Here is an 18,135-nt window from a genome sequence, read left to right on the forward strand (position 1 = left end):
ACCCTGTTCTATCTCAATGCACTGTGTAATGAATTGATCTGTACGATTGGTATGCAAGTCAAGTTTTTCACTGTACCTTGGTACAAGTGACAGTAATAAACAATACCAATAACAATAACAATTCTATAAGCCCCACCCACCCCAATTGTGCACTCACCAAAAAGATTGTGATCAAGCTAGTCTCTGTTGTTGCAGAAGCTCTTTCACCAAGTAACATGGACTGACTTCAAGGTTTACGTGCTGTGAGTGTTGTGACAGCGCCTGCAGATTATCTTATATGTGAATATCACGCAAGCAACAACATTTCTTGCCCATCCTTAATTGCCTTTGGGAAGTGGGTTAAAGGGCATCTGCTGGCTTGAACAGCTGCTCTCCTTCATCTGTAGATCCTCCGCAAAGCGGGAGGCTGTTAAGGATTTAGATCTAGCAATGATGAAGGAATATTGATGTATTTCCAAGTCAGATTTGTGGGTGATTTGGAAGAGAACTTCCAGGGGAAGCGCTGCTACCCTTGTCCTTGTCAGTGGTGGAGGTCACATGTTTGGGAGGTGCCCCAGTATATTTTGTTGCTGGTAAACACTGAAGCCAAAGAATGTTCAAAGTGAAAGGAGTGAGTGGAGATGATAGTTATGTTGCATATGTGGTGCTGAATTATCACATTTCTGAGAAAACGTACTAGAACACTGAGTTTTAAGTGCTGCAATTATTGTAATTTTTTAAATTTCTTTTTTTGAATTAGTAAGGCCAGCACTTACTGCCCTCAGGTAGTTGCATTTTGTCTGGTGAATGTATTTCAACTATAATGCTGGGAGGGGTGATCCAGGATTTAGATCCAGCAGCTCTGAAGGAATGCCGATATATTTAGAACATAGAACAGTACAGCATAGGAACAGGCCCTTTGGCCCACGATGTTGTGTCGGACAAATTAGAGTAGTAATTAAACACCTAACTAAACTAATCCCTTCTGCCTACACAAGGTCCATCTCCCTGCATTCTCTGCACATTCATGTGCCTATCTAAGAGCTTCTTAAATGCCTCTGTCACATTTGCCTCCACCACCACTCTGGCAGTGCATTCCAGACACCCACCACTCTCTGTGTAAAAAAAACTTGCCCTGCACATCTCCTTTGAACTTATCCCCTCTCACCTTAATTGCATGCCCTCTAGTATTAGACATTTTGACCCTGGGAAGAACATACCATCTGTCTACTCTATCTGTGCCTCTTGTAATCCAATAAACCAATCAGGGCTCCGCTCAGCTTCTGTTGCTCCAGAGAAAACAACCCAAGTTTGTTCAACCTCTCCTTATAGCACATGCCCTCTAATCCAGGCAGCATCCTGGTGAACCTCTCCTGCACCCTCTCCAAAGCCTCCACATCTTTCTTGTAATGGGGTGACCAGAATTAAATACAATGCTCCAGATGCGACCTAACTAGAGTTTTATAAAGCTGCAACGTAACTTCCAGACTCTTGAACTCAATGCCTTGACTAATAAAGCAAACATGCCATATGCCTTCTTTACCACCCTATCAACCTGTGCAGCCACTTTCAGATTGAAAGGAAGGTAGATGCCATGACCAGTAAGTCTGTAAGGAAGGTAATTTACTAGTCAGGGTGGTGTGAATCTTGAAGGAGAATTTGCAGGTGGCTATGTTCCCATGAACTTGTCCTTCTTGGTGGTAGATTTGTGGGCTTGGGAGGTGTTTGGCGTAGCCTAGACTAGCAACTCCTGTGCAGTTTGTAAATGGTATACAGTGCAATGATGGTGTCCCAGTGATGAAACCATTTACAGGGCTGCTAATGAGGCGTCAGGTAAGTAGGGCTACACCTGGGCAAGGGGAGAGTATTCCATCACACTCCTGACTTGTGCCTTGGAGATGGTGGAAAGCTGTGTCCTTCAAGACTCAGCTGGATTAGTCAGTGGTCCTACTCCTGGTGGTAGAGTTTGAAGTCTTACACTCAGAGTACATCTGTGACTTCGCTATCTTCAGTGTTACTTCCAAGTATGGCTCAGCATGGACATCATTAGCTGTGGGATCACAATAAGGAAAAGGTTTCATCGTCCATGTCTGTCCCGACGCCATGAGACTTCATGGAGTGAGGAGTCAGTGTTAAGACTCCAAAGACTACTCCCTCCTTCCAACCCCACTTATATACACTGCAGCCATCCCTGGTGGACAGAACACATTCAGGATTGTGACATAGGAGTCCAACACATGTTCTGTAAATTATGATTCCGTGAGTGCAGTTCTGTCAGACTTGACCAGTCTCCAGACACCATTCCCCGGGTGCCTGTCCGGAGATCTTTTCTAGGTTTACTGGAATGGGAGCAACTTTGCTGTCTCTGAATTTGGTGCTTAGCTTCATCGTGCAGTTTTATTCATTTTCTGTTTCAATGTAGTGGTGGTGGTAAAGTTACTTGAGTCACTGAAGGGCTGCAGACCATCCTGAAAGGGGGAGGGGGGGAGAAGAACCAAAAATAGTCCACGTTGGCAGCAACACAATAGATGAAAGGAAGGATGAGGTCCCACAAGCAGATTTAGGGAGCTCAGAAAGGGGTTAGAAAGCAGGACCTCAAAGATAGTAATCTCAGGATTATCCCCAGAGCCAACTGCAAACAAGAACTGAAACAGGGGGATAGAGCAAATGAATGGTGACTGGAGAGATGGTACAGGAGGGAGGGCTTTAGATTTCTGAGATGTCAGGACCATTTCTGGGGCAGCAGGGACTATATAAGTAAAATGGGTTATACAATAACAGGACTGGGACGTAGCTGCAGCATTTGCTTGTGCTTATGTCCTTTGCTAGCAACAGGCAAGGTCCCAGAGGACTAGAGAGTAGCAAATGTTATTCCTTTGTTCAAGAAGGTAAATAGGGATAATCCAGGTAAATATAGGCCAGTGAGCCTCACATTAGTGGGAGGGAAGCTATTGAGAGGATACTGAGAGGTAGGATTTATACACATTTGGAAAGGCACAGCCTACTTAGGGGCGTCAGTATGGCTTTGTGCGGGGCAGGTCAGGCCTTGCAAACTTGATTGAGTTTTTTGAAGAGGTGATAAAGGTGCTTGATGAGGGTAAGGCAGTGGACGTTATCTACATTGACTTTAGTAAGGCATTTGATAAGGTCCCTCATGGTAGGTTGAGTCAGAAGGTAAAGATGCATGGGATCCAGGATAAATTGCAAGTTTGGATTTGGAAATGGCTTGCCCATAGAAGGCAGAGAGTAGGAGTGGAACGGTGTTATTCTGGCTGGAGGTCTGTGACCAGTGGTGTTCCGCAGGGATTGGTGCTGGGACCTTTGCTGTTTGTGATAATTATCAATGATTTGGATGAAAATGTAGATGGGTGGATCAGCAAGTTTGCAGATGACACCAAGATTGGTAGAGCTGTGGACAGTGTAAAGGACTATCAAAGAACACAGCGGGATATAGATATAGGCAGAGAAGTGGCAGATGGAGCTTAATCCGGGCAAGTGTGAGGTGATACACTTTGGGAAGTCAAATGAAAGGAGAAAGTGTACAGTTAATGGTATACCCCTTAATAACATTGAGGTACATTGAGGTCCAGGTCCATAGTTCACTGAAAGTGTCTACACAAGTGGATAAGGCGATAAAGAAGGTGTATGGAATGCTTGCCTTCATTGGTAGGGGAGTTGAGTATAAGAATAAGGAAGTCATGCTATACAAAGCTATATAGTCAGACTGCACTTGGAATATTGTGTGCAGTTCTGGTCGCCCCTTGTAGGAAGGATGTGGAGAATGTGGAAAAGGTGCAGAAGAGGTTTACCAGGATGCTGCCTGGCTTAGAGGGTATGAGCTATAAGGAGAGGTTGGGCAAACTTGGGTCATTCTCCCTGGAGCATCGGAGACTGAGGGGAGACCTGATAGAGGTTTTTAAAATTATGAGAGGCATAGATAGGGAGGACAGTCAGAATCTGTTCCCCAGGGTAGAAATGTCAAACACCAGAGGACATGCTTTTAAGGTTAGAGAGAGGAAGTTTAAAGGTGACATGAAGGGCAAGTTTTTCATGCAGAGAGTGGTAGGTACCTGGAATGGGTTACTGGGGTACTAGTGAAATCAGGCAGCTTGGTGGAGTTCAAGAGGCTTTCAGATAGACACATTAATATGAAGGGAATGGAGGGACATGGATGATAAACAGGAGGAGGACATTTAGTATAAATTAGCATCAAGATCGGCACAACATTGTGGGCCGAATGGCCTGTCTAGTGCTGTACTGTTCTATGTTCTATGTTATGAGGAAGGTTTGGAAGAGGGATGGCAAGCTGAAAGAGATCATGGAGTAACAGAGCATGGAAACAGGGTCCTCAGCCCAACTCATCCATTCCGACCAAGATGCCCATTAAAGCTAGTCCCATTTGCCCGTGTTTGGCCCATATCCCTGTAAACCTTTCCTATCCATGTACCTGTCCAAATGTCTTTTAAATGTTGTTATTGTACCTACCTCAACTACTTCCTCTGTCATCTAGTTCCATGTATGCACCTCCCTCTGTGTGAAGAAATTGCCCCTCAGGTCCCTTTTAAATCTTTCCCCTCTCACCTTAAACCTGTGCCCTCTAGTTTTTAATTCCCTTTCCCTGGGAAAAAGACTGTGTGCATTCACCCTATGTATGGCCCTCATGATTTTATACACCTCTATAACATCACCTCTTAGTCTTCTACGCTCCAAGGAATAAAGTCCTAGCTTGTCCAACCTCTCCCTCTAACTCAGGCCCTCAAGACCTGGCAACGTTCTTCTAAATCTTCTTTGCCCTCTTTCCAGCTTAATGATGTCTTTCCTATAACAAGATGACCAAAAATGTACACAGTACACCAAGTGTGGCTTCACCAACATTTTGTACAACTGCAACATAACATCGCAACTCCTATACCCAGTGCCCTGAGTGATGAAGGCCAGCATGCCAGTTCCCTTCTTCATCACCCTGTCTACCTGTGATGCCACTTTCAGGGAAACATGTACTTATACCCTGACGTCTCTCTGTTATACAACACTTCCCAGGGCCCTACTGTTCACTGTGAAAGTCCTACCCTGGTTTGACTTCTCAGAATGCAACACCTCGCACTTATCTGAATTGAACACCATTTGCAATTTCTTGGCCCATATACCTAGTTGATCAAGATTCCCCAGTAATTTTTGATAACCTTCTTAACTGTCAACGATGGCACCTATTTTAGTGTCATTAACTTACCAACCATGCCTTGTACATTCTCCTTCAAATCATTTATGCAAATAACAAACAACAATGGGCCCAGCACAAATCCTTGTGGCACACCATTGGTCACAGGCCTCCAGTCTAAAAAAAACAACCTTCCATCATCATGCTCTGCTTCCTATCATCAAACCAATTGTGTACCCACTTAGCTAGCTCTCCCTGGATCCCACATTCCAGAATGGCCTTCCATGCGTGACCTTTAAAATAACAATAGTTAGGGAGGGAGAGAAGCAAATAGGGAAGTAAAAGTTTTAGAAAAGCAGAAAGCAAAATAGAAGAGCAGCTAAAGCAAAATAAAAGAGCAGCTGAAGCAAAGGCAAGCAGCAATGAGAGTACGAATAAAGAAAATGTTAAAAGGCCAGAAGCCACCTATATCTAACTCTCTGCTGCATCCATAACAAGGTGGATCAATTAATGGCACAAGTAGTCATTAATAGGTGTAAACTAATTGCCATTAGGGAAACATGGCCACAGGGTTAACATAGGACCATACCTGCAGAATTACGCACTTTAGTCTCTGTATCTAAAAAATATTCACTAGCATTAGACAGAGTGCAGTGAAGATTGACCAGACTGCTTCCTGGGATGGTGGGTCTGTCATTTTAGAAGGAATTTAGCAGGTTACGTCCTTTTAAACGTCTAGAGTTTAGAAGGATGAGAGATGACCTCATTGAAAAGTATAAAATTCTTTGAAGAGGTAATTGATAGGAAAGGGTAGGATGATGCAGGAGATGTAATCTATTTACACTCCCAAAAAGCTTTTGGAAGGTACCACTGGTCAATGCCAACATATATGGAACGTGGGGAAATAAGGAGTTCAGCAAAAAGATGGGAAGTTCTGTCCCATGTGAATGCTTTGGACTCAGGAATTGGAAGTAAACTTTTAAAATTTGCAAGAGACACCAAATCGAAAGTAATAGCTAAAACAGAGCAAGATTGCCACAACATTTAGGAGCATATGGATAAAATTGGAATGAGCATGTAACTAGCAAAAGCAGTGAAATGTGTGAGATGGTGGGTTTTGGTTAAAAGAATAAGAAGACTGCATAACTCCTGGAAAATGTGTCCGAACAGAGAAGAGGAGCAGAGAGATCTGGGGGTAGAAGTACACAAAACACTGAAAACATCAGCAGAGACAGTGTCAATTTTTTCCAAAAGAAGAAAACAAAGCACTGCGAATGCTGGGCTTGACAGGGTAGATGCAGGAAGGATGTTTCCGCTGGCTAAGGATTCTAGAGCTAGGGGGTCACAGTATCAAGATAATTAGTAGCTGTTTACAATGGAAATGAAGAGAAATTCTATAACTTAAAGAGTGGTGAATATTTGGGATTCTCTAACCCAGAGAGTAGTGGAGAGGCAATCATCTATTACATTCAAAACAAAGGTGGATAGTTTTCTGGACATTAGAGTCATGAGGCAAGGTAGGGTAGGAGGACATTGTTTGAGGTAGAAGAGCAGATGTGATCTTGCTATATAGCAGACAGAAATGAGGGGTGGAATGGCCTCCTCCTGCTTCTAATTCTTACATTCCACTGAGTAGTTCACTAGCCATTTCAGAGTTCACGGTGTGCCTGGAGACACATAAAGGCCACACTGGGTATGGATGACAGATTTCCTTCCCTGAGCCAGATGGGTTTTTACAATGATCCAGTAGTTTTGTCATCATCATTAATGATGACTACTTGTTTTGTGAGCTCCTCTTCCCCTCCCTCACCCCATTGATAATACTGGTTGTGTGATAAATATAGATTTATAATTTAAAAAATACTGACTGCTGGAAAGATTCAGCAATTCAGACAGCACCTTCAGAGAATGAGATAGAACCAGAGCTTCAGGCCAATAACTTTTCATCAACATTTTATGTCAGAGTAGAAATGTGATGTGTGCCAGTACTTTGTGTTAATTTAGAGTTGCTAATGTTTCAGATATGTTGCTGTGTGAAGGAACGGAGCACTCGCAAGCTGGGGCATCTGGGCAATTATGACTTCTGATCCGGAGAGCACACCAGAATCTGCCTCTTGCCACCTTTTGAAGCAGCAGCTCTGAAGATTATGAAGAAAGCCAAGGTGAGATGAAACAATTAGGGTGGAAATATGAGCAGAAAATGCTGGAAGCACTCAACAGGTCAGGCAGCATCTGTGGAGATGTTAACGTGAAAATGTTAAACTGGAAATGTTGACCTGAAATATTATGCTTCTCTTTCCATACATCTGCATGACTTTTTTGAGGTTTTCAGCATTTTCTGTTTTTTTTTATTTCAGGTTTCCAACATCTGCAGTTTCTGATTTTTGATTGGTTATCAAGAGCACGAACGTACGTGACCTCTCTTCTCTAAGGCTATTTTGCTAAACTTCAATTTTCCCACTTCCTTGAAGTCAGATTGTCTGTTTCCCTGACTTTGCTGTGATTCTGCATTAATATAAAGAAAAAGCAGTGGAAGTAAATTTATTGAAAGGATCTACAGCAATTCTTTTTTCCAAAATGTTCTTGGAGGCCTCCAGATTATAAATATAAATTGTGTTTTGCTTAATCACATATATTACACATGTACATTCAAATGTGTGCACATGGATGTTCGGGTGTGCCTATGCTCGGGTACAGTCATGTTTGGACGTATTATATGTGTGTACACACTTGACCTCTTGTGTCTACAGTCGTGAGTTTTTACAGACAACTGTACACAAATCAATGGGTAACAGATGGCAGAAGTTTGAGATCAGACTAACTTACAGTATCTTACAGGTTAAAAGGTAGTCATAGAGTCAGAGAGTTATACAGCATAGAAACAGGCCCTTCGGCCCAACCTATTCATGCTGACCAAGATGTCTATCCAAGCTAGTCCCATTTGCCTGCGTATCACCAACAGCCTGTATCACCAATTGCCTGTCCTCGTCCAACCACGTAGATGCCATGGCCAAGAAAGTTTACTAGCACCTCTACTTCCTCAGGAGGCTAAAGAAATTTGGCATGTCCCCTTTGACACTCACCAATTTTTATCGATGCATCATAGAAGGCATCCTATCCAGATGCATCACGGCTTGGTATGGCAACTGCTCTGCCCATAACTGAAAGAAACTGCAGAGAGTTGTGGACACAGCTCAGCACATCATGGAAACCAGCCTCCCCTCCATGGACTCTGTCTACATTTCTTGCTGCCTCGGTAGAGCAGCCAACACAATCAAAGACCCCACCCACCCAGGACATTCTCTCTTTTCCCCCCTCCCATCAGGCAGAAGATACAAAAGCCTGAAAGCACGTACCACCAGGCTCAAGGACAGCTTCTATCTCGCTGTTATAAGATTATTGAATGGTCCCCTAGTATGATGACTTGACCTCACAATCTACCTCATTATAGCCTTGCACCTTATTGTCTACCTGCACTGCACTTTCTCTGTAACTGTAGCATTTTATTCTGCATTCTGTTATTGTTTTACCTTGTACTATCTCAATGCACTGTTGTAATGAAATGATCTGGATGGTATGCAAGACAAGTTTTTCACTGTACCTCGGTACATGTGACAATAATAAAACAATTTACCAATTTAAACCAATTTACCAACTTGACCCACATCCCTCTAAACTTTTCTTGTCCATGTACCAATCTAAATGTCTTTTAAACATTGTAATTGTACTTACCCGTACAGCTTCTTCTGGCAGCTCATTCCATATACCCAACGCTCTGTGTGTAAAAGTTTCCCCTCGGGTCCCTTTTAAATCTTTCCCCTTTTACCTTAAGCCAGTGCCCTCTAGTTTTAGACTCCCCTACCCTAGGGCATAGATAAGGTGGCTGTGACCATCCACCTTATCTATGCCCTGCATGATTTTATATACTTCTATAAGGTCTCCCTCAGCCTTAATAAGCTCCATAGTCTCAGCCTATGTAGCATCTTCTTATAACTCAAGTCCTCCAGGCCCAGTAAGTAGTCTAGAAGTTCGAATGATGTACATAGAAACTGCCTTGGGTATCAAAGAAGTCAGGCAATAATGTTAACAGGTCTTTCTGACTTCCTCTTTTCCTAGAAAAGGTCTCTACAACCATAAAAGGCCTCAGGAATTGCATCATTAATATATATTTGGGAGTTGTTGCTTTTGAATTTATTTGCAAGTTTTGAAGTTCATGTGTGACATTGTACCTCAACAGATTCCATTACATCAGAGTAGATCAGGGACACCATGGCCCCTGGGTTAAATGTCCTATGACAACACCTGGTTGGCCCACTGAAAGGGAGCACTACTGAGGGGGATTTACAGAGGTTCTGTCATGTACAAGTCTTAAAGCACATGTGAAGTGGAACAGGCTCTTCCTCACCAAACTCTTATGGAGTGTGGAGATTAGACGGGAAGTGTCTGGTGATCAGGCTGAGGTTTAGGGGGACATGATGGCAGTATAGAGGGGAGGGGGGTGGGTGTTGCTAGGATGATTTGGACAGAGTTGGGCAGATTATTGGGGGGAAGAGATCATGGAGGAGATGGCAGTGGCAACTGGAGGAGGGATGTCAAACGATTGGGGAGGGGATTGTAAGGCAGCTGATCCTTGGGCAGGATGAGCAGGTGATTGGGAAAGGTTGGAAGGAGAAGCAGGAAGTTGATTGTGGCAATGGGGAACATGCTGAATATGTGATTACAGGGGACTCTAGCAGGTGGCTGATGCTGGGACATTTTGAGGACATTTTGAGGACATCAGGAGTGGGGATGGGAGTCAAAGAGCACTGAAAAAAGCCTAACTAAGTATTCCTATTTGCCTGTGTTTGGCCCATATCCCTCTAAACCTTTCCTATCCATGTACCTGTCCAAATGTCTTTTAAATGTCATAATGGTACCTGCCTTTTCAACTTCCAGTGGCAGCTTGTTCCATATACGCACCAGCCCCTGAGTGAAAAAGTTGCCTCTCAGCTTTAACCCATGCCCTCTAGTTTTGCACTTCCCTACCCTGGGGAAAAGATTGTGGCCATTCACCCTATCTGTGCCCCTTGTGATTTTATAACCTCTATGAGGTCACCCCTCAGCCTCCTACACTTCAGTAAACACACTCCCAGCCTATCCAGCCTCTCCTTATAACTCAAACTCTCCAGACCTGGTAACATCTTCGTAAATCTTTTTTGCACCCTTTCCAATTTAGTGACATCCTTCCTATACATTTTATTCATTTTAAGACCTTCAGCACTTCCTCTTCTGCAATGCAGACTCTCTTCAAGACATCACTATTAAATTCCCCAAGTTCCCTTGACTTCATGTCTTTCTCCACAGTAAATACAGACGAGAAGTATTTGTTCAAGAGCTCACCATCTCATGTGGTTCCACACATAGACGACATCATTGATCTTCCACCGGGGGGTGGGGGGAGGGAGGTAGTTGTTGGGACAATCAGTGATGATGGAGAGTTAATGAAATTACCAACACTGAGTTCGACTGTACTGACACCTCAGATTCCCTATCAGTGGCCCATGTGTTGTCAAGTCCTTTGACCATCATAGAAAGGGGTGTGAACTCTTCATTTAGGACCTGCTCACATAGTTTCATAGGCCTTTTACACGCGTAGAATTCTGTGTGATGACCGTAAGAGAAGAACACAAAATAAAGTAAGAGCAGGAGCAGGCCACCCACCCCTCAAACCTGACACACCATTCAATACAATCACAGTTGATCTGCCCCAGGCCTCGACTTCTCTTCTTTTCCAGTTCCCATAGCCTTCAATTCCACGATCTTTCAAAAATTATCTACCTCCTCTTTAAATATTCCCAATGATCTAATCACCACAAACCTCCGTAGAGAATTCCAGAGACTCACCACCTTCTGTGATAAGAAATTTCTTTGCACCTCAGTTTTAAATGACTGCCCCCTTATCTTGTAACCATGTCCCCTCATTTGAGCCTTTCCCATGAATGATAATACCCAGGTCCTGAAAATTGAATATGTTAAAAGAGTAACCACATGCTTCCTTATTTTGTTTCCTATTAAATGCTGTTCCTATTTTTCAACATGTATTAACAGTTAAATGATGAATTGACCACACTTTATTCAATGGGCCAATGATTAAAATATGTTTCAAATGTTGGGGAATTTTCTACCCAGTGGCTCCTTTTCAAAAAAAAAGGCTCTTATAAGTAAATTATTGCTCAGAGAAAAACACAACTGTAACTTAAATTCAGAAAATAAAACTTCCTTATCAAGTCAGACTGAATCTATGCAGGCAGCTCACAGCTTTAATCCACTCATAAGGGAATGTAATGAGGACAGCAGTAAACCATACAGTACAATCAGATTATGGTTGATCTTCTATCCTGACTTTATGTTCCTGCTCTGTCCCTGTAATCTTTGCCTCTGTAGGCATTCAAAAGTCTGTCAGTCTCAGCTTTGCACAGATCCACTGTATGATCAGGCACCAGTCTCCGAGGAAGAGAGTTACAAAGTTGACAAATCTCTTCGAGCAGAAATTCCTCCTCACCTTCTTAAATGTATTATGAGACCATGGTCACTAGTTCTAGATTATCCTCACCAGGGACAACCTTTCAGCATATTTTCTGTCAAGCTCCTTTTCCAGTTCAATGAGATCATGTCTCATTCTTTGAAACCTATGGTGCACAACAAAAGGTCCATAATATGGCTCCTTCCAGCACATAGCTGCTATCCTTGCAGCCTATCAGATGCTGGGCTCAGGTCCCCAGGGCCCTCCTGTCCCGAAGTGTTGGCCCTGTGACCAGGGACACAGGAATGAGATACATTGAGACCATGTAGGTCCCAGTCCTAACTTCTGGGCCTGTCTCGATCCAGATCCATTCACAGGTTTCTACCCAGATACAACACACCCTGTTGGGCATAGATCCCTTGCTATGTAACACAAAGGGTACAAGATGTGTCAAGTGAGACATGTTGGGGCAATGGGTGAAGCAGCAAGGGGATGGTGAGTGGAGCTAGGAAGAGATATTGACTGAGGTGGTGAGGAGGCATCGAGGCGCAGCAGAGTGGCAGAGAGTGGAGCACTAAGGGAACAGTTTAGTGCAGCCATAAGCAATCTGAGGTAGCAGCAGGAACTATCGCATATGTGTCTTTAAGCATGACTAAAGATATTAGTATCTTCTTGTGGACAGTTGAAATAAAATGTGTTCTTGTGAGCAGTCCCCAGAAATGGTTTGGATTGTAAATCTGTTCCTGATTGCAAAAGATTGTTCACCACTATTATATATCAGATCTAGTATTGTGTAATGAGAAAATGTTAATTGATGATCTGGTTGTTAAGGGCCTTTAGAGGACAATGATCATAAGTATGAATTAATATTGTATAAAAATTAACTGTTATTTACTTCAGTCTGAAACCAGAGTCTTAAATTTCAACAAAGCTAGCTACCAAGGATGGGCGTGTAGTGCTGCAGTAGATCGGGAAACTATGATTGAAAGTATGACAGTAAATAAGCAATGGCTAGCATTTAAAGAATTAATCGGGAGTTTACAAGTAATGATTATCTTTTAAGGCAAAAAAAAACAGAGTAGTCTAGCTGTGCCTATCAAGAGAAATTAAAGGTAGTGCTAAATCAAAAGGAAAGGTTTTTAATGTTGCCTAAAAGGCAGTCAGGGTGTGGATTGGGACAAATTCAGAATTCAGCAAAAGAGGAACAAGAGGAATAAGGAAAGGGAAAGAGGAATTCAAGAGCAGACTATCAAGAAACACGAAAACAGATTGAAAAACCTTCTACAGGAACGTGAAATGAAAAAGATTAACTAATGTGGGTCCCTTACAGACTGAGACAGGAGAAAATATAGTGGGGAATGAGTGTAAAGGTCAGGAAGTCATGTTGCAGCTGTGTAAAACTTTGGTCAGGCTACATTTGGAGTATTGTGTGCAGTTCTGGTCGCCACACTACAGGAAGGGTGTGGAGGCTTTGGAGAGGGTGCAGAAGAAGTGAACCAGGTTGCTGCCTGAATAGAGAGTTTTAGCTATAAGGAGAGGTTGGACAAACTTAAGATTGTTTGCTCTGGAGCGTTGGAAGCTGAGGGGAGACCTGTTAGAAGTTTATAAAATTATGAGAGGCATAGATAGGGTAGATAGTTAGAGCCTTTTTCCCAGGGTGGAAATGTCAAATACTGGAGGGCTTGGATTTAAGATGAGAAGGGGAAAGTTTAAAGGAGATATGTGAAGCAAGTTTTTACACAGAGAGTGGTAGGTACAGAGATGCTAGGGCTCGTGGTGGAAGCAGATGCAACAGCAACATTTAAGAGGCTGAGTGCAGAAGGTAGGATTAATTTACATTGGCGTCCTGGTTGGCACATACTTTGTGGGCCGATGCGCCTGTTCCTGTGCTGCACAGGCCTGTGAAACAGGCCTATGTTCTATATCTTCTATGTTCTGTTCGACGGAAATAGGGAAATTAAACAAATATTTTGTGTCTGCCTTCATGGAAGAAGGCACAGAAAATCTCCTGGAAATAGTGAAGGACTGACGGTAGTTGACGTTCAGGACCAGCTGACCTGCATCCTGGGGTTTTGGAGGTGGTGGCTATGTTTGTAATTTTCCAAAATTCTTTACATTCTAAAACACTTCCTTCAGATAGGGAGGTAGCAAAATGTAACCTCACTCCTTAAGAAATGAGGAGAGAGAACACAGGGAACTGTAGATTGTTAGCCTGATATCACTGGTTGGGAAAATGTTAGAAAATATTATTAAGGAAGTAGTTGCAGGTCACAGTAAAAATAATGAGATTGGGTTGAATCAACATGAAGTTATGAAAGGGAAATTGTTTTTGTCAAATGTGTTAGAGGTAGTTTTCAGTTGTATCTCGCAGGACACATCAGGTTGAACCAACTGATGTGTTGAAATTGGGCTTTCATCAAGTCTTGGATATAATGCCACACAAAAGATTATTAAACAAAGTCAGGGCATACAGACTGGAGATAATATACTGGACAGAAAACAGAGTAGGAATAAATAGGTCTTCTTCAGGTTGGGAGGCTGTGACAAAGGGCTGCTGTAGGGCTTGTACTGGGGCTGCAGCTGTTTACAATCTATGTCATTGCTTTTAATGGAGGGATGAAGTGTAATTTATCCAAGCTTACTGATTCAACAAAACTGGGTGCAGTGTGGACTGTGAGAATGCAGAGAGCCTTCAAGGGACATAGCTAGATGAAGTGAATGGTTGAGGACATGCTGTTCAAATATATTGTGGAAAAATGCAAGGTCATTCACTTTGGTAGAAAAAGAGAAACACACTGTATTCGTTAAATGTTTTAAATGTCTTTGTACATGAATGATTGAAAGCTGACACACAAGTACAGCAAGTAGTCTGGAAGGCCTTTATTGCAAGAGTATGTGAGTACGAGAGCAGAGATGTTCTAATTATTTAGGGGTCTTGTGGGCCTACATCTGGAATATTGTGCACAGGTCTGGTCTCCCTACCCAAGGAAGGATGCACTGTGATTGAGGGAGTGTGGTGAAGGGTCTTAGAGTCATAAAGTTATTAGGCCCTTCAGTTCACTGTGTCCATGACACCTATTATATCTATCTACACTAATTTCATTTACCCATATTAGGTCTATAGCTTTCTATGCCTTGGCGGTTCAAGTGCTTGTCTAGATGCTTCTTAAATATTCTGAGAGCATCTGCCTCCATCAGGCAGCACATTCCAGATTCCAACCACCTCAGTGGGGAGAAAATCCCCCTCGGATCTCCTCTAAACCTACCTCTCGCCTTAAAGCATGTGCCCTCTTGTCTTTGGCACCCCCACCATGGGATAAAAAGATTTTTACTATCTACCCCATCTGTCCACCTCATATTTTATGTACCCCAGTCCGATCACCTCTCAGCCTCCGCCGCTCCAGGGAAAATAAACCCAGACGATCCAGTCCCTCCCTATTACCGAAGTCCTCCAATATGGGCAACATCCTGGTGAATCTCTTCTGCACCTCCAGCACAGTCACATCCTTCCCATAGCAAAGGTTCAGCAGACTGATTACTGGGATTACAGGTTTGTCAGGGGGCGGCGTGGAGGGCGGAGAGATTTGACATACTGGGTCTATTCTGTTTTAAGATTAGAAGAATTAGAGGAGTCTCACTGAAACTTGCAATATTCTTACAGGGCTTGACAGGGTTGACATTTCTCCTGTGGTGCTGAGAACCAGGAGTCATATCTTAAAATATGGGGTTGGCTATTCATGACAGAGATGAAAAGAAATTTTTTTCATGCAGGGGTAAGTAAATCTTTGGAATTCTGCACCCAAGAGGAATGCAGAGGCTCAGCTGTTGAGTAATTCAAGACAGAATTTTTGATATTAATGGAATGGAAGGTTAGCTCAGGAATATGCAACTGAGGGAGAATATCATCCAAGGTCTCATTGAATGATGGAGCAGGCTCAAGGGGCTGCATGGCCTATTTCTGTTTCAATTTCTCATGTTATTATGCATCAGCATTGCCTTTCCGTTTAAAAGAAAATAGCAACCACCAAGGTAAATAAGCTGATACATCACAGGCACCAGGACAGCAGTTAATTCAGATCAAGCAGTGCACGGCTGAGATTTGAAAGAGCATTTTATTTCTGCTCTCACTGTCCTCACTTTCAGAGCATCTCTTGCTAAGCAGGATCACTGCCACACTGGCATTGCGACCTTGCTCAATGACATGATGCTTCCTGACTGAGTTTGGAGTCTGACCTAATTACACAGACTGCAGTGTAACTGCACAGAGTGCTAAACACAGAGATGGAGTCTGTGAGGAGAGGAGGAAGGCTCTGAATGAAGAACTGATTGCACAGCAAGGCATAGACTGACAAACTAAAAGAGGAAATTGCAGCAGAAGTAATTAAACATTATGCGACTGAGCAAATGGCAGAGAAAAATCACGGTGCCCAATAGACATTTGATTTTTATATAAATAGTCACACATAACAGGGACTGATGCACCCAGTTAAATAGAACACAGTTGTCCTTTTGATAACTATATTAAGACTAACATTGATTATAAGAAGTGGATATGAAACTGCAGAACAAAATAGATAAAGTGAAAAATTAAATTTTGCCTGTTTTGAAGAAGCATTAACACAGCTGGCCTGTGTTAGCCTGCACAGTGAAATTCCTATAGGTCCACACATACACAAGAACTTTACAAAGTCTCTGGTCTTCCTGGTCTAATTTGTTCATTCCTTGGGCTATCATTGGTCTGTTTATTAATTAGTTTGTGTGACCTGCTGCCACCCAGTGGTCATACCTCATCATAAACCCACAAGGGTAAGCCATACTGAATAATTAGGGCCCCTTGTTTTTGCTCCACCGTTCAGTATGATTATGGCTGAACTTTTACCTCAGCACCACTTTCCTGCACTATTACAATATCCCTTGATTCTGTCAGTATTTAATGACCTATTCACCTCTGCCTTGAATAGATAAAACATAAAACACACAACAGGATAGCACAGGCCCTTCGGACCACAATGTCTGCACTGAACATGATGCTGAATTAAGCTAAATCTCTTTGGCCATATCAATCCATTCCCTGAATATCCATGTGTCTATCTAACAGCCTCATATCTGCTTCCACCACTACCCCCAGTAGCCTGTTCCAGACACCCACCACTCTCTGTGTAATCAAAAAACTTGCCCCACACATCTCCTTTAAACTTTCCCCTTCTCATCTTAAATGCACGTCCTCTAGTGTTTGATATTTCTACCCTGGGAAAAAGATTCTAAACGTCTACCTTATCTATGCCTCTCAAAATTTTATAAACTTCTATCAGGATTACTTCTACCAATATACCCAACGTCTGAACTGCCTTGGGTGGAAAATTCCCAAGATTCACCATCCTCTGGGTGAAGAAATTTATTTTCATCTCACTTCTGAATGCCTGACCCTTGATTTGAGTCTGTGGTCCCAGTTCTACAACCTGCCAGGGAAAACATCATTCCCATAATACCCTGTAAATCCCCATAAGAATTTTGTACTTTTCAATGAGATCACCTTTTGAGATTCTTCTGAGATTCACCTTCTTAGATTCTCCTAAATTCTGGAGAGAATAGGCCAGGAATGCTTAATCTCTCCTCATGTTTCAGACCCACCATCCAAGGAATCAATCTTGTGAATTTTGCTGCACTTCCTTCATAGCAAGTTTTCTTCCTTCGAGAGGAAGGTTAGACCCGCACACAAGATTCCAGATGTGGTCTCACCAATCCTCTATATAATTGAAGCAAGATAAATTCCAATTCTCTTGCATTAAAGGTCAATATACCATTTTCCCCCTTAATTTCTTGCTGCACCTGCAAGTTAACTTTCAATGATTCATGTATAAGGACATCCAGACTACTCTGAACACCAACATCTTCCAATCCTCTCACCATTTAAAAAAAAGTCAGGTTTCTATTTTTTCTACCAAAGAGGATGACCTCACATTATTCCAACCACCTTGTCCTTGCCCATTCACTTAACCTGTCAATATCCCTTGAAGCCCCTCTGCATTGTCCTCCTTGTCCACACTGCCACTTGTATGATCAGTCACACAGCCCCTCACGACTCTACTGGTGAGCCTTACAACCTGAAAATGACTGGTTTATTCTTATTCTCCGTTTTCTTTTTGTTAATCATTCCTAACTCCCCACGCGTAAGTTACCCACTACTGTGCACTTTAATAAGTTCTTGAGTGTCATCATATTGAAGACCTTCTAAAAGTCCAAATACAGCACTTCAGTTTGCTCTCCATGATCTATACTGCTCATTACAACCTCAAAATAAATAATTTGTTGAAGATTTTGAACAATGCAACCACTATCTCCATGGCCACTTCTCCAAAACCTCAGGATGCAGATCATCGGCACTTGGGGATCTTTTACTTTTGAGTCCCATTAATTTTTCCAATACTAATCTGTGCAGTTCTTGATCACTCTGGACCTGAAGTCCTTCACTGTATCCAGGAAATTTTCTGTGTTT

General features: G+C 42.6%; 1 protein-coding gene across 2 annotated transcripts in view; it reads left to right on the plus strand.

Annotated features, from left to right (window-relative positions):
- LOC127584413 (cytosolic purine 5'-nucleotidase-like) overlaps positions 1 to 18,135 on the plus strand; it is a 171,960-nt gene that overhangs the window by 54,551 nt on the left and 99,274 nt on the right. For both annotated transcript variants that reach the window (XM_052041205.1, XM_052041204.1), the window contains exon 2: positions 7,159 to 7,299. The gene's annotated coding sequence lies outside the window, so the exon portion shown is untranslated. The remainder of the gene's footprint in view (positions 1 to 7,158; positions 7,300 to 18,135) is intronic.

Source organism: Pristis pectinata, chromosome 29, assembly GCF_009764475.1.
Source record: "Pristis pectinata isolate sPriPec2 chromosome 29, sPriPec2.1.pri, whole genome shotgun sequence".
Taxonomy (NCBI): Eukaryota; Metazoa; Chordata; class Chondrichthyes; order Rhinopristiformes; family Pristidae; genus Pristis; species Pristis pectinata.